The sequence below is a fragment of the Mesoplodon mirus genome (genome assembly GCF_964341445.2).
Source record: "Mesoplodon mirus genome assembly, chromosome: 6".
Taxonomy (NCBI): domain Eukaryota; kingdom Metazoa; phylum Chordata; class Mammalia; order Artiodactyla; family Ziphiidae; genus Mesoplodon; species Mesoplodon mirus.
In genome coordinates, this window is record NC_138982.1 from 74,286,429 (window position 1) to 74,312,061 (window position 25,633).

General features: G+C 48.5%; 1 protein-coding gene across 1 annotated transcript in view; it reads left to right on the forward strand.

Annotated features, from left to right (window-relative positions):
* The first annotated feature begins 279 nt into the window (after positions 1-279).
* LOC309806871 (death-inducer obliterator 1-like) overlaps positions 280-25,633 on the forward strand; it is a 56,509-nt gene continuing 31,155 nt past the window's right edge. Inside the window, 3 exon segments of the mRNA XM_082625885.1 lie at positions 280-1,045; positions 24,705-24,879; positions 25,398-25,510. The gene's annotated coding sequence lies outside the window, so the exon portion shown is untranslated.

Consider the following 25,633-nt stretch of genomic DNA (forward strand, 5'->3'; position numbering starts at 1 on the left):
TGGGATCTTCCCGGACCGGGGCACGAACCCGTGTCCCCTGCATCGGCAGGCGGACTCTCAACCACTGCACCACCAGGGAAGCCGAAGGGCGTGTTTAATCCTAAACCACTTAGGTTCTGTCCTCTTCTGAGCATTGCAGTTAGAATATCAGTTGTCATCTTAGAATAATTGCATCTCAAGAAAATCTTTTGGAGAAAATATTTCTAGGTTTGTTTTTTTTTTTCCCATTCTGAGTATCAGAAAAATCAAACAACTTCTTGGTTTTTTTATTCATAGATGACAGTTAAAATGGCTCTTGATTTAAAAGGGGGACTTTTGATTGTATTGCTGTATAAGCTGCATTGATTACATAATACCTGGGGTGTTTTTTTTTATGCGGTACGTGGGCCTCTCACTGTTGTGGCCTCTCCCGTTGCGGAACACAGGCTCCGGACGTGCAGGCTCAGTGGCCATGGCTCACGGGCCCAGCCGCTCCGCGGCATGTGGGATCTTCCCGGACCGCGGCATGAACCCGTGTCCCCTGCATCAGCAGGCGGACTCTCAGCCGCTGCGCCACCAGGAAAGCCCTCTGGGGTATTTTAATTTAGTTTATGTTCAGTTGTATAGTTTGAAACCTAGAGCCTTGTGCCGGATGTTTCTATGGAATTTTGGAGCGCTTCTTGTTTGGTTCTGTGTGCTCCTTACCCATTCATGTTTATATCTTGGATCGAAAATACCAAAAAATATATTCAGGATTCACGAGGGTAAGTTTAGAAGAACCGAACAATTAAAATACCACTTTTTCCTTCTTTTGCAAAGAAGAAGCGCTATGTAAACAAGCAAGAAATAAGAGGAGTCGGAGTAGGATACGTCAGTTGGACACAAACATAGAACGAAGAACCCTTGGAGAGCTCCAGAATGTGGGTGAAGGCTCCACAGCAGCGCAGGGTGCTTGGCCGTCGGTGGAGTCGCCCCAGGCCGCCCTCGGGGAGCAGAGGCAGAGCGGGCCCCCGCGGGGCAGGTCCCAGCGGAGGGAGAGGCACAACCGCATGGAAAGAGATAGAAGGTAATGCGTGCTGTCGGTGGTATACAGTTGTCCTAGACGCCAAGCTGATGAGAGTCAGTGCTGGTAACAGGCACCTTTTTGTAGAAAACAATGGTGCAGGCACTTCTGTGTTCAAGGGAGGGAAAGCTGGCAAGAGTCAGTGGTCACCTTGCTTTGCTAGGTGGATGGGGGTAGCCAAGACCACCCCCAGGTTTGAAGATTCGTTAAGAGGACTCATGGCTTTGATTTATTTTGGGCAAAGAACCCAGCAAAGTCAGCAGAGGTGCATGGGGAGAGGTCTAGGGGCCCCAGGCGCCAGCTCCCCAGAACACCTCTCAGTGGAGCCACTCAGGATGCCTGTCACCCCCCAGCACTGGTGACATGTTCCCGGACAGCAAAGCTCCTTAGAGACTCGGGGCCATGGATCCTACTGGGGGCTGGTTGTGGGGGGTATTCCCTAGGTGGCACGCGGCCAAATCCCAGACGCCCAGAAGGAAAGCTGGTGTTTAGCATAAGCCAGTGACCAATGGTGGTGGGAACCCCCCCGAAATCTAAGTTCCCAGGTGCTGGCCGGGGCCCCCTTCCTGGGAGGGAGTCCGCCTGCACACTGGGTTACTCCGTTTTGCTTGGTTCTTTTAAGGATATTGAAGGAGGAAGTTACAGCTTATGTAAGTTGTTTTATCTGTGGATTTTATTTGTGCTGTTCTGTGTAGAAGCAACAGGTGGTTACTTTTTCTGTTATAGCTGGGTACGGGATGATTCCCTAACATAGAGTTAATTAACTTAGTCATTTATTGAGTACTTTGTACCGGTTTCTGTTTTAGGCTCAGGAAATAGAGCATTGAGCAAGACAAATATTCATCTCTGAACCTACAGTGTGGAGCGGTGGAAATTTATTTCTTTAAAGGGATATATTAAAGCTAGGCAGCTAGATCCCTTTCCTAAGGGTGTGTCCGCACATACACGCCAAGTGATGGGCATCACTGAACTCACCGTGAATCATAATGGGCATGGTTTATATTTATTTAATAAACATTTGCTGAGCACCTACCGTCTGAAGAAAAGCCTTATATGTACTACGTGTTGACGGTAAAAGTTTAAATTCTTGCTCTGCTCTTCCCTAGTTTAACAACTTCCTACACATTCTTTACCTCTCCACCTGAGTCTCTCGTCTATAAGATAGGTATATTACCTAGTGCGTAGATGGGACACAGGAAGTAAAGGAGCTGAAATGTAGTGTCTGGCCCAGTGCCTGCAGTTACAGAGCATCTAGTGAATTCCTGCTGTTGTTGTTACCTTAGAAAGTTGCTCTAAAGTTCTGAGCGTACAGGTGGGGAAATAGAAACAAGGGCCGTATTATCTGAAGGTAATACGTAAAAGTTAAAGATGGTCTAAGACTCCAGTTGTGATGTAAATCATCCCTAAAAAGACCAGGTTTGGGGATATTAACCGGCTGGTAGCCTGTGGTCCTTTATGAACCGGGACCCCTGGAGGATCAAAGCTGTGAATCCTAGCTTCTGTGACTTTCTTGGCACCTGGAGGGCAGGTGAGTGAAAGAATGTCCTGCCCAGAAGAAACGCACACACAATTTTGCTTCCAGTTTCAGGGGGTTTGGGTCCATCCTTGGTCTAGAGACTTGGACCTGGTCCTTGCTCCTGGCCCAGGAGAAGTAAACAGGAAACTTTCCAGGGAGCGCAACTGGGCTTAGTGGGCCACTGAAGTGGGGCTGGCCGCTGTAGATGAGGCCTTAGTGAAGAGCGTCCGGGTTTTGCTGCTGGTCCTGGCTGTCGTGTAGTCGCTGCCATTGACCGCAGCACGGGCCTGGTTAGAGAACCGAGCTGAGGCTGGCACTGTAAACGTGGAACCTTTTGCAAAAGAGCCTTCCGTATCTAGATCCTGGGGCAGCGGCCGGCCGAGCGGCCCAGGCCGCCTGGAGTGAGGCCCCTGGGGCTGAGTGCTAAGAGTTTGTCTTCTCCGTTTCCCTTTTCTGTGCCTATGGGCATTTCCATCTTGTGTATTTCGTAAGTTCGTCAAGTTCCTTATTTTCCTTGTATATTTAGTTGCCTTTGAAAGCGATCCCTGTGTGCAGTTTGTGCTGATTGGATCATTTCTGGTTATTTATAGTGTGGTTACTCTTTAACATTAATTTTTAGCGATAGACTTGGTTTATTGTAAAAAAATAAAGCTTTTCTTTTTAAAACAATGATTTAATGGTTGGCTGTGTGTACGTAATAGTGGTAAACTCTTATTTATATGATTCCTTCAAATATGCTGAAGGTGTTTACAGCAATAAAAAAACTTAACTGTCACTATCTCTACTCAAAGATTAAATGGGTTAAAAACTTCCGGCCATTAATTTTTATGTGTCTTAGGCTTCCTGAATATTTGTGAAATTTAGTTACATTGAAGTTGTAGATTGTTTCTGGGTCGGATTACAAGACCCATCAGGAAACAGGCTGAAGTGACGTCAGTAGCAATTTGGGGGGGAATTAGAATGTAGGTAGCTTAAACCCTTGTGTCCTTCCTGTTTCCTTAGTGACTTTCCCCCTCTTCCTTGCATGAACATTTTGAAAGATGTGATACACAAGAGTCTTCCGTGATTTTCCTAAATTATTTCAGTACACATGTCATCCCACAGGTCTGTTCCGACTCTACCCAGGCTTGTGTCCCAGACACTGGGGGCACCTTGAATAAGACAGAGACCCCGTGGGCTGGAGGGAAGTGGCTAAGAGGTCGAGGGTGAATGGACCACCTCCATCCCGGTGTGGGGTCTGGTTGACAGGCTGCAAAGATGGCTCTCCCTGCTGTGCAAAAGGGAGACGGGACTCCAGGAGGAGAGGTTGGGGGTGGGCAGGAGTGGAGAGACAGACCCTGGTCAGAGGCCGCAGCCGCTCTGCTGAGACTGGCCAGGGCCCGCGGTGCTGGATGTAGGGCTGCTGGGCGGAGGAAGTGGGGATCACGGTGGGGCGTGTGGCTGGAGCAGGTGGGCGGGTGGCGCCGTTTCCTGAGATGGGAGGATGTGTGGACGAGCAGGATGGGGTGGGGCGGAATCCACGTTCTGTGTCCGACGGGCTAGGTTTTCAGTGCCCAGGAGGCGTCAGGTGGAGAAGTTGAGAATGAGTAAACGAGTCTGCTAGCAGGTGGTTCGCTTTGTTTTATTTTTCTAATGAGCACAGAGTTCACTGAACACCTGCCCTCCCCTCACCTAGTCTGAGCCGTCAACATTTACCATGTTTAACACACACGTGCACGCGCACAGCACAGTTTCAAAGACAATGACAGATGCCATGACCCGTCACCTCTAAATATTTACGCCTGCGTCGCCCACGTAACGCCAGTGCCGTTTTCACACCTCACAAGGTCGATAGTCATTGTCTCATACCATCTACTACCCAGTCCGTATTCCCATGTCCCCCAGATGTTCTAAAGGTGACTTTTATGGCTGCGTGTTTTTCCAAACCAGCACCCAGCCATGCTCCTGTGTTGCCTTCAGTGACGTTTTTCTGTCTCTAAGCTATAGCAGTCCTTCCTACCCCACAGTTTCTACTACGGCACTGAGATTGTGAAGAGATTGGGCCAGACAGGTGCCTGTAGAACCCAGGATTTAGATGATTCGTTGTATTTATTTATGGTAATTAAAATTTTTATAGAATTTTAAACTTGCAGGAAAATTCCAAGATGAGTGCTAAGAGCTCCTTGTGTGCCCACCCAGCTTTACCCAGAACCCCCAGTTGTTCACATTTTGCCCCATTTGTTCTGTCTCTCGCAGTCTCAACCATTTGATGGTAAACTGTGGGCACCATGCCCCTTGATACCCAAACACTTCAGTGTGTGATTTTCAAGAATATTACATTATCTTACATAACCAGAATACAATGGCCCAAATCGGGACACTTCACATTGCTGTAATACTCTTATGTAATTCAAATTTTGCCTCGTGTCCCAATAACATCCTCTACACCATTTTCCCCCGTCCAGCCCCAATCCAGGATCACTGGTGACACAGTTGTTGTGAGGTGACATTTTGGGTTCATGACCTTGAACCCTAGCCAGGCTCTGGGGCTGTGGGGCAGTCTCTCACTCTCTGGGGCAGTGCTCCCCTCTCCTCTGTCGTGTCACCATCAGAGTCATTGGGCAGGACGGTGGCGCTGCCCCCCTGCTTTGTCTTCCCTCCTCCACCTGAAGAGGGGCTGGGGGCCGCCCCGCACCCACTTGTCCTTGCGCACCAGCCCCAGTTACCAGGTGCAGCCGTACTATTGCTTCTCCCTTTCCTGTGCAGTAGGAATTCTGTCCTTTTTATTTTAAATTTATTTTATTGAAGTATAGTTGATTCACAATGTTGTGTTAATTTCTGCTGTAGAGCCAAGTGACTCAGGTGTATATATATGTGTATACACATATATATACACACACGTATATATATATATATATATATATATGTATATATACATACATACATACATTCTTTTTCATATTCTTTTCCATTATGGTCTATCACAGGATACTGAATATAGTTCCCTGTGCTATACAGGGAACTGTAACCCTATATAGGGTTAGGACCTTGTTTATCCATCCTATATGTAATAGTTTGCATCTGCTAACCCCAAGCTCCCACTCCATCAATCCCCCACCCCCACCCCCTTGACAACCACCAGTCTGTTCTCTATGTCTGTGAGTCTGTTTCCGTTTTGCAGATAAGACTGTTCTTTGTAAGGACAGCATTTTATCTATTCCTCCCATTTATTTATCACATTGTGATCAGTGAAGATGGCAGTTTTAAAAATCTTGTTGAGACTTCCATTGTGACCTCTTATGTGGTCAATTTTTTAAAATTCTGTGTTTATTTGGAAAGGATGTGCATTCTCTGTTAGGCGAATTCTGTATGTTTATTAGGTTGAGGTTACGAATTGTGGTTCAGGCCTTTCCTGTCCTCTCTTGTCTGTCAGACCTGTGGTTCTGAGAGCCCCCGTGGCATCTCCCGCCGTGACTGGCCTTGTCCCATCTCTGTGGGGCTCTCAGCGTGGCTGAGTGTCGGGGGCACACCCTCCCACCTGGGCCCCGAAGTTTGTCACCCCTCTTGGTTTCATTAACCCTTTTCCTTTAAGTCTCTCGTCTCTCTGTACAGATGACACCAGTTTTCTTCCTCTTCCTGACTTCCTGGTATAATTTCTTGACATGTAATTGGAACAGTCTTTCTTTTTCCTACGAAAAATAGTTTTTATTATTGACCTTCTCCTATTTACAAATTTAATGTGAATATCCAACTTTGACCAGAGGTCATCTCAGGGTGTCTGATGAGTTGTAAAAATCCCTTCAAACTCAGCTATTTCACTTAAGTTTCATTGAAATAGACGCTACTTGAGAGAGCAGAGTAACAATTAGTAGCTTCCCTTTGAGGCAGTCAAGGGCGGGAGGTGTCCACTTGTCTCCCTCTTTCACGGTCACCCCAAGTTCCCATGAACTGAGTCGCAGGGACCTCGTGAGAGTCTAGACTGAGCCACACCTTAACCCCACTGCTGGCAGAAGTATTCAAAATAAAGACGGGTGCCCAGGGCTATCCACCTCATTTTATGACGATTGTTTAGAAAATCTCTTGAAGTACTTTCTTACATCTGAGAGATGATTCTTGTCTTCCTTCGGACTTCTATTTAGGTATTCTCAAAGGTAAATTCTACCTTCTCCAATATAGGCAAATATTTTATAGTTGGGCTTTGGGTGTCAGAATATAGACACCAATATATCAAACCATGGTTCATCTTACATTGCATTAAGACCCGTTGAAAATCTTTTAAATTTGGGGAAGGAAATTAGAATGTATTTATGTGCAGATATAGCTTCTGAGCATAGACAGTTGTTGCAAATGGCAGATGGCCTTGGTTGGGATGCCACTTAGCGTGTGGACAGGTGGAGTGCTCCAGCCGTTCCAGATGACTCAGAAGTCAGTGCAGTGGCAGCAGAGAGAGCGCTTATACTTCCCTTCCTGGACACAAATTAAATATAAACCTATTGTAGTCCAGCGACAAAGAGGCAGCACAATTCAAAAATGGGCAAAGGACTTGAATAGACATTTCCCCACAGAAGATAAGCACATGGCCAATAAGCACATGAAAAGATGCTCAACATCACTAATGATCAGGGAAATGCAAATCAAAAGCACGTTAATGGATGTGAGATAGCAGTTCACACCCATTGGCTGTGGCTCTTAGAAAAGAAAATAACAAGTGTTGGTGAGGATGTGGAGAAATTGCAGCCCTCGGGATTGCTGGTGGGAATGTAAAATGGTGCAGCTGGTGGGTCCTCAAAAAGTGAAACACAGAATTACCATATGACCCAAAAGAATAGGAATTACCCAGAAGAATAGAAAGCAGGGACTGAAACAGATATTTGTATACCAGTGTTCGTAGCCGCTTTATTCATAGTCACCAAAAGGTGGAAACAATCCAATCAACAGACGAATGGATAAGCAGAATGTCTGTACAGCCAATGGATTACTATTCAGCCATGAAAAGGAATGAAGTTCTGACACATGCCTCACAATATAGATGGACCTCCAAAACAGGCTGCTGACCGGGAAAAGGCAGACACAAAAAGACAAATACTGTATGATTCCACTTACATGAAGTACCTAGAGTCATCAGATTCATAACGTCAAAAAGTGGAATGAGGGGGGCCAGAGACTGGGGGAGGCAGATGGATGGAGGGAACATGTTTCACAGGGACAGAGTTTGAGTTTGGGGAGATGAGAAAGTGCTGCAAATAGATAACGGTGATGTTTACACAACATTGTGAATGTACTTAAGCCACTGAATTGTACACTTCCAAATGGTAAAAAATGGCAAATTTTATGTTATATATATTTTACCGCAATAAAAACATATAAACTTAGACTTAATTGTGTAGGAATGCTGTGCTTAAAAACAAAAACTTACAGAAATGTATACATGCACAAAAACGGAGAGGCTAGAATAATGAACTCCTGTGTGCAATAACTCAGCTTCAGGCATAACTTTGTTTCACCTATACATCGCCATCCTCCCACCGTCACTGAGTTCTTTTAAAGCATTTCCAGATGTCATATCATTTTGATTCACAAATGTATCTCTAAAAAGAAAAGGGCTGTTTAAAAGCACAATCACGTCATCATCATCTTCCTTAATCTCCATCCCTGTCCAGATTTCTCTGATTGGCTCACAAGTGTCTTTTTACTGTTGACTTACTTAAATCAGTATCCAAAGACTGCATTTGGTTCATAGCTCTTAAATACCTTTTAATCTGTTATGGCTCCCCTTTCCTATTTTCCTTGCTGTTTGTTTATTGATGAGGCTGAATGGTACTGAACCAGTTGTGGGTCCACTTGCCTGCACACAGTAAAGCCAATTTGCTGCCACCAGTTGCGGTGAAAATAAGTTCAGCGTTTCTTGCAGGTGCCAAACAAGCAGTGTGGGCAGCTATTGCTCAAAAGACCTGAAGTTCTTGTTTGGCACCCGCAATAAAAGCTGCACTTTCTTTCACTGCAAGCCAGTGTCTCTAGATTGGCCTTACTGTGCGTGGGTGAGTGGACCCATCATCTCGGCCCCCCGCGTGCCTGCATGCCTTGCTTTCAGCCGCCCTTTGAGCCAAATTCCCAAAGGAAGACAGGCACAAACTCACCTCCCACCCAACACGACGCCCACCTCGCCACTGTCCCCGCCCCCAGGAGAGGGGACCGGACCTCCCATCACTTCTGGGCGGGCTGCCCGGTCCTGCAGACCATGGGAATAAGGCCGGCCATTCCCGTCGCATCCAACGCGACCAGGGACGAGCAAGGAGGAGAAAACAAAAGCGTGCGGTGGATAAACACGCAGGCATGTTTCCATCAGAAGCAGGATGAGGCGCGGCTGTCACAGCCGTCACTCCTGGTGGCAGCCGCTGCGCTGGTACCGACAACGACCCTCCTCCATGAACCCGTCCACGCTCCCTGGGCCCCCGAGCAGCTGCTGGGAGTCCGTGGCCTGGTGGGTGACCCAAACCTTTGCTTCTGCCGGGTCTGAGCCTCAGCCGTCGGGCCCGAGGGCATCGCTGTGGCTGTCCACCGGCCTGGAGGACGAAGAGGACCTGGGTTCTCCGGCTCCTCACCCTGGACAGTCGGGCCCTGCCACCCCTGCTTTGGGCCTGAAGAGTCCCAAGTGGCCAGGCCACAGCCTCCCGCGACGGCCCCAGGAAGCCTCACTGCGTCCCTGCGAGGAAGCTCTCTTCCCCTCGGGACTGAGCCCTCTAGATCCGAGAGTCACAGAACAGGAAACACAGATTCTGCGGGGCATCAGGAGAGGTAATAGATAGAGGGGCCACCGCATTCGCACCCCTTGATTGCAGATCCAGCAATCCAGATCGCAGAGCTGGGTTCTAACTGGGCCGTTGGGCCAACCCCAAACAAATGTTCCATGATTTCCCCAGAGCTACGTAGTCCCTGCCTTCATGTTTCCAAGAAAGGTGCTTTAGCCCTGGATTTTTTTTTCCAACCTCTTTATTGGAGTATAGTTGCTTAAAATGGTTTGTTAGTTTCTCTTTTATAACAAAGTGAATCAGCTATCCACATGCACATATCCCCATATCTTAGTCATGGATTTTAAGGAAATAAGATCTGTGACCTTTAGAACGATTTCTTGTTGTATTCAACAAACATTTATTGCATCCTGTGTGCCAAGCACCCTGGTTGTAGCAGGGACCAGAAGGGTGGCCTTCCCAGCCCTGGAGACGTGTGTAATGGGGTCCTGTGAGGGTCGGCAGCCATGTCCCTGGAGCCTGGGGCCCCTTGTTGGCACTTGAGGGTGGCGTGTATTGACCATACACGTCTCCACGTCTAGTCCTCTGCTCTCCCATCTTAACACGGCAGAGACGTCTCAGGGGTCGCCTGGGGAGGCCCAGCCCCAACCCTGTTGTGAAGCGTTCTGCCTAATGCATTTCCTGAGCACCTTCTGTTTGCTAGCTGCCCGTGTTCTTGCAGACTTAGGTTAGCAGTGAGTTTAGGAATAAGGTGTATCTTTAATTTCCTTCTGATTTTCCACCGAGAACTGTCTTCTATTAGTATTCGATTAAACTCAGGCTGTTCCAGGCGAAGCGAGTTATGCTCTGATAAGAAAGGGCAGAATTAAAAGTTGGGCAGTGGGCCCCTCCCCTGATTGTCTGCTGTTACCGGGGGTCACCATTTCTTTCTGGCGAGCAGTGCCCCTCCCAGCATGTATGCGTGTGTGAGCATCACCATGGCTTGTGGAGGAAATGCGTCACTGGAACCTGGACACGGGGCGACGCCCAGTGCTTCAGGTGGCCCTTCGTGTGGGTGGGGTTTATCTTCTTGGTGAGGCGGGGAGGGTTTGGAGTGGGGACTCGGCTCCCGTTTTCTTCTTGGCGGTGGAGTTGTGGGTCCTGCTGTTGACACTGGAAGTCTCTCCGTGACTGAGCACAGGGTGCCTTATTGGCGCGGAGCCCCTTCCCTGGCAGCCCGCGGACTGGGTCTTTTTTGTGTGTGTTTTCCAGATGTTCCAGGTACTGATTGTTTTTTATTTCTGTTAACATGACGTGTTTTACCTTTTTTATACACGTGTTGCAAGCTACCAAGTGACTTCCATTTGGCTCTTACAGAGCGAAGATTGAATGTTTACAGGTCAGTTCACTGTTGTCCTTGGGTCCCTGCAGTTGGCACTGTGTCCAGTAGAGGCCTGATTTCTCATACAACTGGTGGCTTCGGGAAGTCCTTTAAGAAACACTTTCCTTAAAGAGTCCCTTTTGCATTTCTTCTTACTTAAATGGTGGCGTCAGGTACAGTGGAAACCTAATGTTACTCTCTTTAAGGCCAGCATCAAATGATGTGTGTTAATTCCACTGCAAAGGCTGTGTGACTAAAAGCTAATGGACATGTACTATTTGGGAAGGAGGAGGCCTAACGGTCTACATTGAGCTCCGTTGATCTTAAGCTCCCACACTTCCTGGAGTCTCTCGCTTAGGCCTTTTTTTAAAAAAATTCCAAACTCTAATTTATCCCCCTGCCCGAGCATGCGGGCCGTGGGATACACTTTGTTTTCTATGTCTGAGTCTATTTCTGTTTTGTAATAAGTAAGTTTATTTATGTCAGGTTTTTTAGATTCCACATATAAGTGATATATATTCGTCTTTCTCGGATTTCATTTAGTATAATAATCTCTGGGTCCATGTATGTTGCTGCAAATGGCATTTCATTATAGCTGAGTAATGTTTTGATGTATACATTAACCACATCTTCTTTATCCATTGCATCCATCAGTGGACATCTAGGTTGATACATGCCCAGGACTGGGATTGCTGGATCATACAGCAACTCTAGTTTTTAAAGGAACCTCCGTACTGTTCTCTTCATTTTATTTTTTTGAGTAGTGTAGTTGACCCTTGAACAACATGGGTTTGAACGGTCCGGGTGCACTTACACAGGGACTTTTTCCAATAGTAAATAGTACGGTACTGCACAGTCTGCTGTATACGGAGGCCAAGTATAAGTTATACACGGGAAATGGATGGGAGTCCAGTTCCTGCATTGTTGAAAGGTCACCTCTAATTTTGAGGGTAAGTAGTTGCGTGAAGTTGAATAGGTAATTGTACGCATTTTAATAAGAATTGTTGTAGCCGTGATTGTACAACCTACTTAGTCGGTGTGATTATCTTGGTTGTAATTTGTGAAGCAGAAGTTTCTCTCTTGAGTGTCAAACTTAGGTGCTATGGTTTTGTTTTTCATATGCTGATAGAGACACTCAAGAGGTATTTAATACACCTTTACTACAGGAAGGGAAGTGAGGTTCTCCCCCAATGTAAAGAGAGCTATACTGTGTATAGGTTGCAAAGATAACTTTATATATAGAGAAAATTAGGATATAAAGAAAGGATATAAAATATGAAAGGATATAAAGAAAGCAGAAACCCCAGAAATGGCACCATTTGGAAGCCCAGTTACAGCTGTGGATGTGTTTGTGAACTTGGTTGGGGCAGGGTGGGGGTGGGGGTCAAGATGTGCTGGGAACTGTTACCTGCTGGCTTTGCTCAAGGGTGTGGGGCTCTTTCCATGGCAGGGGCTGTGGAGTTCATCATCCTTTAATTACAGTCTTAAAGAATTGCATCATATGGCTGTTTCTGGGTTTTTCTCAAGCTGGTCGCCTGGTGATGGACATTGGTTTGTGTCCCTTAATTTTTTAAAAAAAAAAGGCATGCTGGGAGCCCCCTTACAAATGACACAGGCTATTTATCATACTCTGACTGGCACTTGACACGATGGAGTTTCACAGTTGTCCCCATTTCCCTGGGCAGCACACCTAGCTGTTAGGTTTGCAGTTGGGGTTGAAGGCAGGGACACCCTGGTGTGAAGCCTGCCTTCTTCCGTGGTGCTGCCCCTTGAGCCTCCCAGCCCCCTCTCTGCTTATCAGAGGACTTACCCTACTTGTTAGTGTGTGGGTGTGGTCATGCTGTGGTCAGCGGAGGAGGACGCTGGGGTCTGCCTTGGTCAGGACTTGGCATGCTGAGCCGGCACAAGGAGTGGTCCCCCTGAAATGCCCCCAGTGCCCCATGGAGACAGGGCTAGGTCAGTGCTAGCCATTGACTCTTTCGGTTTGTTAGATTGTAATTTAAACAGTATTTGTGTTTTTAGTAGTAAGGTGGCTTTCTTCTGCACTTTCGCGACCCGGGCAGTGGTGGCAGGAGTCGGAGAAGTTGCCTCAAGTTGAGCTCTGCGTGGATCTGTAAAATCCTGTTTTTATTTAATAACTGCTTTATTTAAGCTTGGACCTTCCCCACTGCCCCCCAAAGGTAGACATTGGCCTCTTCTAATCTCAGAGAAAGAAAGGAAGATTCCGGCTCAAGTATACAGTTGAATTCTTGACGTTTGCATTTCCAAGGTCTCCAAGCATTACTTTTGCCCCTTGGCCTGTGGCATGAGATGCAGCTCCACTCATGAAGCACGTACTTGTGAGAAGCAGCAGGCCTTTGGTTTCTTCCTCCAGCCATTTTCTCTTTGGACTTGAGTGGCCGTCCCTCTGAATGCTGCCGTTTCATAACCGGTGCCTTCTCAGTCATCCGAGGAGAGGTGGGGAGGGTCTGGGAGAGCAGCCTCCTGGAGCGTCACTGTCACGGCCCTTCCGTCTCACTGGCCCATCAAGAGCAGCCCTTTGAAGTAGCCAGTAGTGTCAAGTCTGTGCCGTTGGCCATACTCAGACTGACCCCTTTGCACCTAAAATTAACAAGGACCCCAGAGGGCTTTTGTTTATGTTGTGTCTATTGATATTTTCCATATTTGGCATTAAAAATGAGACATTTAAATATACTTAAAAATAATAACGTAAATAACACTTTATGGAAACTGTGTTCCAAAAGAAAAACAATTTAATGAGAAAGGTAGTGTTGTCCTAGGGTTTTGCAGGTCTCCTGAACGTCTGGCTTAAGCGACAGTAGCCGGATTCTCTGGTCTCCTTCGTCCTATCTCTGTCATTTGGCTTCTGAGAAACCACCACGTCTGTGCCCTTAGTGTTGTGCAAAGAGTTTGACCTTGGGGGGGCTCTCCTGAAAGGCCCGGGGGCCACACTTTGAGAACCTCTGCTGTAGGTCATGGTTAGAAATGCTCTTGTTGTTGAGAAATGGGAATTTCAAAAGGCACTTGACTCTGAATTTTAACACCTGGGGAAATGGGTTACCTTTAAGAAGATAGGCAATGTTTTCAGGGGGCCCTCCACCACGTTCTTGCTTTTTGGGAAAAGCGTGGACTATCTGGCTAGTTTGTGGTCCCCAGTGAAGAGGGTTCAGTGCACACGTCCCCCTCAAAGTGGACCGGCGGGAACCAGAGCCCCAGAGTACAGCCGGGGTGCGCTGTGGGTGAGGAGGCCCCAGGGGTCTTTGGGCCTGAGGGAACGGTGGCATTTTGCCTTTACCGTAGGCTGTCCTCACCCACAGCCTCTCACCGCATCCTTACCAACGGCTCTTGCCACAGCGAGACACGGTGCACCAGGCCTGCACTGGGTGCTACGGGTGACACGGGGATCTGGCAGCAGTGCCCCCGTGGGTGCTGGAAGGGAGTAGCCAGCCCGGGTGCACTCGGGGCCCAGACAGACCACTGCGGACATGAAAGCGGTAGGGTGGGTGGTTAGGGGGGCGGAGCTGGAGGATCAGGGTCCCTAGGAAGCAACCCCTGAGGTGCCCAGCAGGGCTGACTGTCCTGGGGAGCGACTTACTGTGCCCAGGTCCCGTCTGTGACCCTCCCTCCCCCCCACCTCACAGTCACACCCTCTGTCTTGGTTGGGGAAGGATGGGGGAGGCTCCCGTTTGGGGGCCCATCCCAGTGTTGTCCTGGGCATTTAGCCAGACCTGCCCCATCTTGCAGACTCGGTGAGGACAGGAGCCTGTGCAGTTCAGAGGGTCCCTAAGACCCTGGCGGGGGCCTTGTCTTACAAGCACCAACCCCCAGGGTGTAGGATTCAGAGAGTCCCTTGCCAGTGTTTGAAGCCATGTCTTCTTGTTCCTTGAGAGGCAAGAGGGAGCTGCCTCAGTGCCCTCGGGCTGCCGTGGCAAGGACCACAGGCTAGGAGCTTTGACACAGTGGACTTGATTTCTTGCAGCTCTGAAGGCGGGAGGCCCGAGGTCAAGATGCCGGGGCAGTTGGGTCCCGGTGGCAGGGCCAGGCGGGCTCTGGGGCCTCTTTTCCAGGGCAGATATCCCATTCAGGAGGGCTCCGGGGACACAAACGTGCAGACGCCAGCAGGAGTCCATCCAAGGGAGCAAGCGGTTCCGTAGAGGACAGGGAAAGCCTCGTTGCCTCCACCTTAACCCTGGACGCATTCAGGTGGCTCTGCTGGTTGTTCCTGAAGCGCTTTTGGAGAGCTGCCCACCGAGGTCACAAGCCTGTGTTTTCACTAGGAAGTGGATAGAGAGAAACCAGAGTGCCCGCTGCCCGCCCGCCAAGGGGGAGCTGGGGTCCCGGCCTCACCAGAGCTTTGCCGAGGCACCAGTCGTGGCGAGCTTTTCAGCCACAAGGTTGACTTTTTGTCTGCACAGACCCGTGAAGCAAAAACACCTAAGAAATTTTGGACAGCAGGTGGTTCCTAGATTTCTCTCTGTAGTTACCGCTTGAGAAGCTTATCGTGCTGTGGGTCCTTTTGCTTCAGTGGAATTTGAATGACAGTGTTACTTGGCAAGCAGCAGACTTTGGATTGGCCACCTAAAGGACTGCAGTGCCACTAGGGCAGTCGAGTCAGGATGAGCGTGGGGTCGCTGAGAGGGACCGCTGCCAGGGCGGCAGGATGTCGCATGTCCTCTCAAATTCCTGGGCGTGGCCTCGTTAGTGACTGTCCCATTAATAAAAACGGAATTGTGCAAGAGGCTTGTGAACTTGTGAAAGCTTGCTGTTTTCAGTACTTCATAGAACTTTCAGCACCTTCTCAATGCCTCCTCATCCCCAGCAAAGGATTCGTCATGAGACGGACGACTCTTAACGTGAAATATCAGTAACTGTGAACTTTGGCCCAGCCTGTTAGAACCATAAGTTGAGTTAGCAGAGTCCGAAATACTGAGGTTACGTTGTAGCATTGGATATAATTTGTGACCGAAATAATGAGGTTCTGTTGTAGCACTGGATATAATTTGTGACCCACAGGTTAGAATTGTTTCAAAATTAAAAGTGTTAGCCTTGAATGTTGTTTCGGGGTGTGAGATTCGGAGGACCACCTTGTTTTGCCGCTGGGTGGGCAGGGCAGGTGCACGCTTGTGTGTTATGTTTTTGAGAAGCCGCAACTGTTTTCTCGTGTTTGTTGTGCTGTGAAAATAGGAGCTTCATTGTGGTTCTGTATGACATTTTAAAGTATCTCAGAGAAATGAGTCTCCAGTCCATAGAACTAAGCATCTTCAGAGGGGTAAGATGCGGTTACTTACCTGTGGCGAGCTTTGTAGTAGTGGAGCCTTCAGATTTACGTGCTTGTAGAGTCGGGCAGCACCCACGTTGTTTGTTTGGGGAGCGTATTTTGGGTTTTGCTCGAAAGAAAATCACTTCTGGCAGCTTAACGTTTTCCAAGGGTTGTATAGTCTGAAGGGAAGACGAAGTGGGGCTTTAGAACAGTTTTGTGGAAGCAAATGTGTCCTCTCCTCGGACACTGGAGTGCGGATTCGTGTGAGTGCTTGGCGTGTATCCAGAATGTTCTTGAGCTACCGGAAATGGGGTGTTTTGAAACCCTTTGGAGGCGAAGAGCTCAGAAGCCCTGTCCAGGGTCACAGTCGGCCTCGTGAGCCAGCCCTGCCGGGTCGGCGTTTGCACTGCTGGCACAGAGGTTCCCGGTAGTGCCCCTGAGGGGCCAGAGGCGCCCGCAGCCAGGGGCCGCAGAGCAGTGCCGATGGACTGCATTTTTCAGGTGGTGTGTGTCAGGCGTTACCTCGAAGATGCACAGTGTGAGACTCGAGGAAATCAGCTGACTATATTTGTTACTGATGACAAAATTCCGGTGTTAAAGGAAAATTAGCATTTGGAAAAGCTTTTATCTGCCACCCTGAGCTTGATGGCTTCCCAGTAATGAAAGACATTTCAGGAGATGGGCGCTCACATTAAGAGATGCGTCTCACGTCGTCTAATGAAATGTGCCAGCGTGTGGACTCTGCATGTGTCCAACTGGCCACCGTGCACATAGGCAAAAGATGTTTTCAGAGTGCGTTACGACGCAGGAAGGTGCGGAGCATTCATGGCTGTGGTTGCAGATTCGTGTCACAAGTGGTTTTCATGGCACTGCGGCCCGTCGAGGTTTGATGTGGTATCAGGGAACATCCACAATTCTGAAAGCCTTTCTCAGGATTAATTTTGGACATACATATCCCACATGAGCAACCGCTCTTTGGGGTCCTCAGTTTTTAGGGGTATAAAGGGACCTTGACAGCAAAACGTTGGAGAGCTGCCTGGGAGGTGGTGGGCTGCTTCCTGCCCTTGGGTGGCCTGGGGGAACCTAAGGTTTCGTGTTGGTGTTCCTAGGTCTGCTTAGGAAGTGGAGCCGTTTTCAGCTGAGAGGACATTTGCACTTAGAAATGTAAAGATACAAAACTATCTCAGTGCATCATGTTCGCCTCCAGGTTTTCTTTTTCCCAGTTTCAGGGATGACCGCCCACCGTTCTTTTCCTCTGGGGAAAAGTTGTTACTAGTACGGTGTGACCACCGTTTGGTGACCTGCCGTTGTGTGTGGACCCACATTTTAAGTTGTGTTAGGAACAGAACACAATTCTTCTCTTTTAACTTTTGCCTTGATCATAGGGGTTTGTTTTTGTTTCGTGACGTGAAATTTTACCTTAGAATTTCTGGGAAGAAATTATGGAAGCGATCTTGCAAATGTAAAATCAAAAAAAAGAACCAAAACGAACCAGATGATCTAAAATGATATGATCTATTCTGAATAAAGTACTTCATTCCACTTAACAGAGATAGCTGGAGTTTCCTTTTCTGACGATTCAGAAGTCAAATCCAGAGGCATGGGTTTCTTCTTGGGTGGGTGGTTCAGATTAACACAAACCTTAAAAACTTGTAAATTCCTGAGACCATCGTACTTTCTTTGCTTTTATAAATGTTCACTGTTTTGAACAGTTTCTCCTGAGAAGTTTCTCATTTTGAGATGGGTTGACCATATGTGAGAGAGGTGGTGGCCGGCCATGGGGGGCCGGGGGTGACCAGAGTGAGATGGTCGCTATCTCTTTAAAAGGAGGTGGGACGGAATGTTTGCTCTGAGGTCACCCAAGGAGACCACAGTTACAGGGGAGGCAGTTGGTGTGAGGTGAGGAAGAGGTGAGTTGCGGGCAGGGAGTCCTGGGTCTAGAAAGCAAAATGTGTTAAAATGTTAACACTGCGGACTTACCTAGAAACAGAGACACATTTGTGGAGCAAACTAGGTATCGTGATTGAATGAGGGCACAGGAGGAGAAACGTTCTTTAAATATGTAAATACACATAGATGAGCTGTACCCTGGTGATGTTCAATCATCATCACATTAGTCCTCTGAAATCTTCCTTAGATTTTTAACTAAAAGGCTGACATAGGTATAGTGTTCTAGGGCTTCCCTGGTGGCACAGTGGTTAAGAATCCGCCTGCCGAGGCAGGGGACACGAGTTTGATAGGTTTGTAGTTGGGACTGAAGGCAGGGACACCCTGGTGTGAAGCCTGCCTTCTTCCGTGGTGCTGCCCCTTGAGCCTCCCAGCCCCCTCTCTGCTTATCAGAGGACTTACCCTACTTGTTGGTGTGTGGGTGTGGTCATGCTGTGGTCAGCGGAGGAGGACACTGGGGGCTGCCTTGGTCAGGACTTGGCATGCTGAGCCGGCACAAGGAGTGGTCCCCCTGAAATGCCCCCAGTGCCCCATGGAGACAGGGCTAGGTCAGTGCTAGCCATTGACTCTTTCGGTTTGTTAGATTGTAATTTAAACAGTATTTGTGTTTTTAGTAGTAAGGTGGCTTTCTTCTGCACTTTCGCGACCCGGGCAGTGGTGGCAGGAGTCGGAGAAGTTGCCTCAAGTTGAGCTCTGCGTGGATCTGTAAAATCCTGTTTTTATTTAATAACTGCTTTATTTAAGCTTGGACCTTCCCCACTGCCCCCCAAAGGTAGACATTGGCCTCTTCTAATCTCAGAGAAAGAAAGGAAGATTCCGGCTCAAGTATACAGTTGAATTCTTGACGTTTGCATTTCCACGGTCTCCAAGCATTACTTTTGCCCCTTGGCCTGTGGCATGAGATGCAGCTCCACTCATGAAGCACGTACTTGTGAGAAGCAGCAGGCCTTTGGTTTCTTCCTCCAGCCATTTTCTCTTTGGACTTGGGTGGCCGTCCCTCTGAATGCTGCCGTTTCATAACCGGTGCCTTCTCAGTCATCCGAGGAGAGGTGGGGAGGGTCTGGGAGAGCAGCCTCCTGGAGCGTCACTGTCACGGCCCTTCCGTCTCACTGGCCCATCAAGAGCAGCCCTTTGAAGTAGCCAGTAGTGTCAAGTCTGTGCCGTTGGCCATACTCAGACCGACCCCTTTACACCTAAAATTAACAAGGACCCCAGAGGGCTTTTGTTTATGTTGTGTCTATTGATATTTTCCATATTTGGCATTAAAAATGAGACATTTAAATATACTTAAAAATAATAACGTAAATAACACTTTATGGCAACTATGTTCCAAAAGAAAAACAATTTAATGGGAAAGGTAGTGTTGTCCTAGGGTTTTGCAGGCCTCCTGAACGTCTGGCTTAAGCGACAGTAGCCGGATTCTCTGGTCTCCTTCGTCCTATCTCTGTCATTTGGCTTCTGAGAAACCACCACGTCTGTGCCCTTAGTGTTGTGCAAATAGTTTGACCTTGGGGGGCCCCTCCTGAAAGGCCCGGGGGCCACACTTTGAGAACCTCTGCTGTAGGTCATGGTTAGAAATGCTCTTGTTGTTGAGAAATGGGAATTTCAAAAGGCAGTTGACTCTGAACTTTAACACCTGGGGAAATGGGTTACCTTTAAGAAGATAGGCAATGTTTTCAGGGGGCCCTCCACCACGTTCTCGCTTTTTGGGAAAAGCGTGGACTATCTGGCTAGTTTGTGGTCCCCAGTGAAGAGGGTTCAGTGCACATGTCCCCCTCAAAGTGGACCGGCGGGAACCAGAGCCCCAGAGTACAGCTGGGGTGCGCTGTGGGTGAGGAGGCCCCAGGGGTCTTTGGGCCTGAGGGAACGGTGGCATTTTGCCTTTACCGTAGGCTGTCCTCCCCCACAGCCTCTCACCGGATCCTTAGCAACGGCTCTTGCCGCAGCGAGACACGGTGCACCGGGCCTGCACTGGGTGCTACGGGTGACACGGGGATCTGGCAGCAGTGCCCCCGTGGGTGCTGGAAGGGAGTAGCCAGCCCGGGTGCACTCGGGGCCCAGACAGACCACTGCGGACATGAAAGCGGTAGGGTGGGTGGTTAGGGGGGCGGAGCTGGAGGATCAGGGTCCCTAGGAAGCAACCCCTGAGGTGCCCAGCAGGGCTGACTGTCCTGGGGAGCGACTTACTGTGCCCAGGTCCCGTCTGTGACCCTCCCTCCCCCCCACCTCACAGTCACACCCTCTGTCTTGGTTGGGGAAGGATGGGGGAGGCTCCCGTTTGGGGGCCCATCCCAGTGTTGTCCTGGGCGTTTAGCCAGACCTGCCCCATCTTGCAGACTCGGTGAGGACAGGAGCCTGTGCAGTTCAGAGGGTCCCTAAGACCCTGGCGGGGGCCTTGTCTTACAAGCACCAACCCCCAGGGTGTAGGATTCAGAGAGTCCCTTGCCAGTGTTTGAAGCCATGTCTTCTTGTTCCTTGAGAGACAAGAGGGAGCTGCCTCAGTGCCCTCGGGCTGCCGTGGCAAGGACCACAGGCTAGGAGCTTTGACACAGTGGACTTGATTTCTTGCAGCTCTGAAGGCGGGAGGCCCGAGGTCAAGATGCCGGGGCAGTTGGGTCCCGGTGGCAGGGCCAGGCGGGCTCTGGGGCCTCTTTTCCAGGGCAGATATCCCATTCAGGAGGGCTCCGGGGACACAAACGTGCAGACGCCAGCAGGAGTCCATCCAAGGGAGCAAGCGGTTCCGTAGAGGACAGGGAAAGCCTCGTTGCCTCCACCTTAACCCTGGACGCATTCAGGTGGCTCTGCTGGTTGTTCCTGAAGCGCTTTTGGAGAGCTGCCCACCGAGGTCACAAGCCTGTGTTTTCACTAGGAAGTGGATAGAGAGAAACCAGAGTGCCCGCTGCCCGCCCGCCAAGGGGGAGCTGGGGTCCCGGCCTCACCAGAGCTTTGCCGAGGCACCAGTCGTGGCGAGCTTTTCAGCCACAAGGTTGACTTTTTGTCTGCACAGACCCGTGAAGCAAAAACACCTAAGAAATTTTGGACAGCAGGTGGTTCCTAGATTTCTCTCTGTAGTTACCGCTTGAGAAGCTTATCGTGCTGTGGGTCCTTTTGCTTCAGTGGAATTTGAATGACAGTGTTACCTGGCAAGCAGCAGACTTTGGATTGGCCACCTAAAGGACTGCAGTGCCACTAGGGCAGTCGAGTCAGGATGAGCGTGGGGTCGCTGAGAGGGACCGCTGCCAGGGCGGCAGGATGTCGCATGTCCTCTCAAATTCCTGGGCGTGGCCTCGTTAGTGACTGTCCCATTAATAAAAACGGAATGGTGCAAGGGGCTTGTGAAATTGTGAAAGCTTGCTGTTTTCAGTACTTCATAGAACTTTCAGCACCTTCTCAATGCCTCCTCATCCCCAGCAAAGGATTCGTCATGAGACGGAAGACTCTTAACGTGAAATATCAGTAACTGTGAACTTTGGCCCAGCCTGTTAGAACCATAAGTTGAGTTAGCAGAGTCCGAAATACTGAGGTTACGTTGTAGCATTGGATATAATTTGTGACCGAAATAATGAGGTTCTGTTGTAGCACTGGATATAATTTATGACCCGCAGGTTAGAATTGTTTCAAAATTAAAAGTGTTAGCCTTGAATGTTGTTTCGGGGTGTGAGATTCGGAGGACCACCTTGTTTTGCCGCTGGGTGGGCAGGGCAGGTGCACGCTTGTGTGTTATGTGTTTGAGAAGCCGCAACTGTTTTCTCGTGTTTGTTGTGCTGTGAAAATAGGAGCTTCATTGTGGTTCTGTATGACATTTTAAAGTATCTCAGAGAAATGAGTCTCCAGTCCATAGAACTAAGCATCTTCAGAGGGGTAAGATGCGGTTACTTACCTGTGGCGAGCTTTGTAGTAGTGGAGCCTTCAGATTTACGTGCTTGTAGAGTCGGGCAGCACCCACGTTGTTTGTTTGGGGAGCGTATTTTGGGTTTTGCTCGAAAGAAAATCACTTCTGGCAGCTTAACGTTTTCCAAGGGTTGTATAGTCTGAAGGGAAGACGAAGTGGGGCTTTAGAACAGTTTTGTGGAAGCAAATGTGTCCTCTCCTCGGACACTGGAGTGCGGATTCGTGTGAGTGCTTGGCGTGTATCCAGAATGTTCTTGAGCTACCGGAAATGGGGTGTTTTGAAACCCTTTGGAGGCGAAGAGCTCAGAAGCCCTGTCCAGGGTCACAGTCGGCCTCGTGAGCCAGCCCTGCCGGGTCGGCGTTTGCACTGCTGGCACAGAGGTTCCCGGTAGTGCCCCTGAGGGGCCAGAGGCGCCCGCAGCCAGGGGCCGCAGAGCAGTGCCGATGGACTGCATTTTTCAGGTGGTGTGTGTCAGGCCTTACCTCGAAGATGCACAGTGTGAGACTCGAGGAAATCAGCTGACTATATTTGTTACTGATGACAAAATTCCGGTGTTAAAGGAAAATTAGCATTTGGAAAAGCTTTTATCTGCCACCCTGAGCTTGATGGCTTCCCAGTAATGAAAGACATTTCAGGAGATGGGCGCTCACATTAAGAGATGCGTCTCACGTCGTCTAATGAAATGTGCCAGCGTGTGGACTCTGCATGTGTCCAACTGGCCACCGTGCACATAGGCAAAAGATGTTTTCAGAGTGCGTTACGACGCAGGAAGGTGCGGAGCATTCATGGCTGTGGTTGCAGATTCGTGTCACAAGTGGTTTTCACGGCACTGCGGCCCGTCGAGGTTTGATGTGGTATCAGGGAACATCCACAATTCTGAAAGCCTTTCTCAGGTTTAATTTTGCAAATACATATCCCACATGAGCAACCAACCGCTCTTTGGAGTCCTCAGTTTTTAAGGGTATAAAGGGACCTTGACAGCAAAACGTTGGAGAGCTGCCTGGGAGGTGGTGGGCTGCTTCCTGCCCTTGGGTGGCCTGGGGGAACCTCAGGTTTCGTGTTGGTATTCCTAGGTCTGCTTAGGAAGTGGAGCCGTTTTCAGCTGAGAGGACATTTGCACTTAGAAACGTAAAGATACAAAACTATCTCAGTGCATCATGTTCGCCTCCAGGTTTTCTTTTTCCCAGTTTCAGGGATGACCACCCACCGTTCTTTTCCTCTGGGGAAAAGTTGTTACTAGTACGGTGTGACCACCGTTTGGTGACCTGCTGTTGTGTGTGGACCCACATTTTAAGTTGTGTTAGGAACAGAACACAATTCTTCTCTTTTAACTTTTGCCTTGATCATAGGGGTTTGTTTTTGTTTCGTGACGTGAAATTTTACCTTAGAATTTCTGGGAAGAAATTATGGAAGCGATCTTGCAAATGTAAAATCAAAAAAAAGAACCAAAACGAACCAGATGATCTAAAATGATATGATCTATTCTGAATAAAGTACTTCGTTCCACTTAACAGAGATAGCTGGAGTTTCCTTTTCTGACGATTCAGAAGTCAAATCCAGAGGCATGGGTTTTTTCTTGGGTGGGTGGTTCAGATTAACACAAACCTTAAAAACTTGTAAATTCCTGAGACCATCGTACTTTCTTTGCTTTTATAAATGTTCACTGTTTTGAACAGTTTCTCCTGAGAAGTTTCTCATCTTGAGATGGGTTGACCATATGTGAGAGAGGTGGTGGCCGGCCATGGGGGGCCGGGGGTGACCAGAGTGAGATGGTCGCTATCTCTTTAAAAGGAGGTGGGACGGAATGTTTGCTCTGAGGTCACCCAAGGAGACCACAGTTACAGGGGAGGCAGTTGGTGTGAGGTGAGGAAGAGGTGAGTTGCGGGCAGGGAGTCCTGGGTCTAGAAAGCAAAATGTGTTAAAATGTTAACACTGCGGACTTACCTAGAAACAGAGACACATTTGTGGAGCAAACTAGGTTTCGTGATTGAATGAGGGCACAGGAGGAGAAACGTTCTTTAAATATGTCAATACACATAGATGAGCTGTACCCTGGTGATGTTCAATCATCATCACATTAGTCCTCTGAAATCTTCCTTAGATTTTTAACTAAAAGGCTGACATAGGTATAGTGTTCTAGGGCTTCCCTGGTGGCACAGTGGTTCAGAATCCGCCTGCCGAGGCAGGGGACACGAGTTTGATCCCTGGTCAGGGAACTTAAGATCCCACATGCAGCAGAGCAACTAAGCCCGTGTACGACAACTACTGAGCCTGTGCTCTAGAGCCCACGAGCCACAACTACTGAGCCCGCGTGCCACAACTACTGAAGCCATGCGCCTAGAGCCCGTGCTCCACAACAAGAGCAGCCACCGCAATGAGAAGCCCATGCACCACAATGAAGAGTAGCCCCCGCTCACTGCAACTAGAGAAAACCCACGCACAGCAACAGAGACCAACACAGCCAAAACTTAAATAAATAGATTTAAAAAGAAAAGAATTTCTAAATAATGACTTTCATGTGTAATTTTTTTGTTCATCTTTTCATGTTTTGTTCCTTTCTCTCTGTCTCTGGGTTTTTACTGACCTGGGTCCGTCTTAAAAGTACGATTGTAATTGGAAAGCAGCTGGTACCAATGATCAGTTTTGAAACCCTCCTTCCCACTGAGGCCTCTGCCCTCTGCCCACCAGCTTCCTCCCCACCAGTGCGCAAGCGGAGGCCTTTCCGGCCCCCTGCTTTCAGAGTGTAGTCAAAGTATCTTCCCTTCTTTAAAAGTCCTTAAGGAAGCAGGGGACTTTGTTTTGTGGATATTGTTTGTCGACTCGCCCAGTGTCTTTGTGGGTCATGTAATGTACATTCAAATAAGAGATTGTTTGGAAAGCTTCATGCCTTTTTTTTCTTAAACATGATTTTAGTTATAGTTGCTTTAAATCTTTAAGCGGTTTTGTTGTCTTCTTTTAGGAGCTTACTCCGTGGTGACTGTCTCGAGATAATCTGCATTGTAATCTGTGAATAGTGACCGGCAGCAGCAGGGTTTCGGGGCTTGGCGCTTCCCTTGGACCCCACAGTTGCATCGGCCAGGTTTTCATTGTTTCTGGGAAGTCGGAAGAAGCGCCCAAGCTTCCGTGTGGGGCAGGTAACGTGGCAATAGTGTTAAACGCCAGCAACACAATTTTAAGTTTTAATGTCATGTTTTCTATTTCAAAAGCGGCATTATATGTAAAGAAACTGATGTGACATTAGTATTTGTTTGCAGTGGTTTAAGCTTTAGCCCAAGATTTCTTGAAGAGTGTCTAATTGTGTGTTAAGAATCTGATTCGGAGTACTACTTTATTTTTACATGGGTGGTTTCTTTAGTGCATTTACGATGACGTTGTATGTTGTCTCTGGTGAGAACTGTGTTTTGTAGAGGAGAGTCCTTCCTGCAGAAAGACTTGGGTGACCAGGACAGTGGCGTGGTCCTTGGTGGCACAGGTGCTGATGTCACAGCTACTCCTGCAAGCTTCCAAGTGGCCTGGGAGAGTGTGGGTCCAGGCCCAGGGTGGGGGAGTTGCAGACCTGGACATGGAAATGGGAGGTGACCATACTTAGTGGGAACCAAAAAGAGAGTTCAGTTACGTGTGATTTTTAATTTTGTATGTTTTCTGTTTGAAGGTTTCCATTCTGTACTAGTCCTTCCCCTGGGATGGCTCATGGCATAAAACCTGAGTCATCGTTAGCATTTAAATGTAATTGAAGCCCGCGCAGCTTGGGAAAAACTTCCCAAGGTCTATACTATCTTTTTCAGGCTTTTTCATTTTAAACAGGAGTGAAGTTTTCACAAACACGACCGTTTAAACAGTCTGTTAGAAAGAGGAGAGAAGAAATAAATACCACCGGTGCTGCGTGGG